The sequence below is a fragment of the Colobus angolensis genome, unplaced genomic scaffold (assembly GCF_000951035.1).
Source record: "Colobus angolensis palliatus isolate OR3802 unplaced genomic scaffold, Cang.pa_1.0 Scaffold376, whole genome shotgun sequence".
NCBI classification, from domain to species: Eukaryota; Metazoa; Chordata; class Mammalia; order Primates; family Cercopithecidae; genus Colobus; species Colobus angolensis.
The window spans coordinates 1,546,960-1,548,910 of NW_012117110.1; the positions used below are offsets into that span (position 1 = coordinate 1,546,960).

At 39.6% G+C, this 1,951-nt stretch overlaps 1 pseudogene across 1 annotated transcript in view; it reads left to right on the forward strand.

The window, feature by feature from the left end:
* Positions 1-1,388: 1,388 nt before the first annotated feature.
* Positions 1,389-1,951, forward strand: part of LOC105520268 — a 23,248-nt pseudogene continuing 22,685 nt past the window's right edge. Inside the window, exon 1 of the transcript XR_001003103.1 lies at positions 1,389-1,491. The product of XR_001003103.1 is annotated as an actin, cytoplasmic 2-like (transcript). The remainder of the gene's footprint in view (positions 1,492-1,951) is intronic.

A 1,951-nucleotide genomic window follows, 5' to 3' on the forward strand; every position in this document is an offset into this window, starting at 1 on the left:
ATATACATGACTGAGGGGTAGGGGTGTCCAGTTGTAACAAAGGCAAGTTCTAAGAGATAAAATCCCAAGTTCTTTGTTTTTATTTCTATGGACATCTCTGTATCTTCTTGACTTTCTTGTAAGTAGCATGATTTTAATAATCAGAATATATATAAATTTATTTTTGAAGTAATGTAATGACTAGCCTTGTATATAACATTTTGCATACATCTTGACTTCCTTAGAATTCATACCCAGGTTTAACCTATTTAGTCAAAAGAATAATTTTTTTGAAGTTTTACATACATATTTTCAAATTTCCTCTTCAGAAGAAGTGCAAATACATATTCACCAGCAGTGTTGAACAATGCCACTTCCCTAGGCCTCACTGGAACTTTTTTTTTTTTTTTTTGAGACAGAGTCTTGCTCTGTTGTCCAGGCTGGAGTGCAGTGGCACCATCTCGGCTCACTGCAAGCTCCACCTCCCGGGTTTACGCCATTCTCCTGCCTCAGCCTCCTGAGTAGCTGGGACTACAGGTGCCTGCCACCACGCCTGGCTACTATTTTGTATTTTTAGTAGAGATGGGGTTTCACCATATTAACCAGGATGGTCTCAATCTCCTGACCTCGTGATCCACCCACCTCGGCCTCCCAAAGTACTGGGATTACAAGCATGAGCCACCCTGCCTGGCCAGGAACTTTTTAAATCCTTAGCCAGTTTGATCAGTTAACACTTGTGGTTGCTTCTGACAAGGCATGTCTCATGTGATCAGCATTCAAGAAATTACTCCTTTCAAACTGGATGTCCATATTCTCCAAAGTTTTGTTTTTAGTTCTTTCTATTGTAAGCATTTATTATCTGTCTGGTTTATTTTCTTATAAGCAGTTATCAAAAGAATCAGTTTAATTAACATTTGAAGTACTTCTATACCCAGTCCATAAAAGTGTGACAACTCTTGAACTCAGTTAGTCAGGTTTCAAAATGATTTTTCCTCTGTTGAGGCAATATAGGGAGGGAATTAGGATTTGGGGATTTACACTCAGACTGCCTGGGCTCAAATCCTAGCTCTGTGACAACTTACTGATTATAACCTTAGTGTAGTTAAACTAGACCCAGTTCCCTCAGCTATATAATGAGGACTAAGTCAACATCTGCATATAAAAACATGACACAGTGCTGGGACATAACTCTCAGAGGAATACTGCTGAATAGGTACGATGCTATGCAATGAATTGTGACCCCTCAAATCCATATGTCGATGCCCTAACCCCCAATATGATGATATATGAAGATGGAACCTTTGAGAGGTCATTATGTTTAGATGAGATCATAAAGGTGGGGTCTCATAATAGTTTTAGTGCCCTTAAGAGACACCAGAGAACTTGCTTCTCTCTCTCCCTGCCATGCAAGCACACAGCAAGCAGGAGGCCATCAGCAAACCAGGAAGAGGATCCTCACCAGGAACCACATGTGCCAGCACCTTGATCTTGAACTTCTCAGCCTCCAGAACTGTGAGAAATACATGTCTGTCGTTTAAGACACCCAGTACGTGGTACTTTGTTATAGCAGTGTAAGCTAACTAAGACGTACAATTTTTTATTAGCATTCTTCATGGGGCCTGAGAGTCTTATGAGAAATAAAAAGGGGATAATAATAATAGACCATGAGAGATGGGTTAGAAATGCAGGTGAAAGTAATAAATACGGAGTGATTGATGTTGATGCTTTTTATATATCTATCGGTGTTTACCCTCTAGCGTATTTCTCTGGCAACTATTCTCCCTAGCAACAAAAACCTGGTCTGCTTGAATTTGGTGCAAATTTTGCAGAAGATTATGGAGTGAGGTGTCTATATGAGGCTGAGTCATCCTGACTATAAAATGGAGGTCCTGGAGTACGTATTCTTTTTATTTTATTTTATTTTATTTTATTTTATTTTTTGAGACGGAGTCTTGCTCTGTGGCCCAGGCTG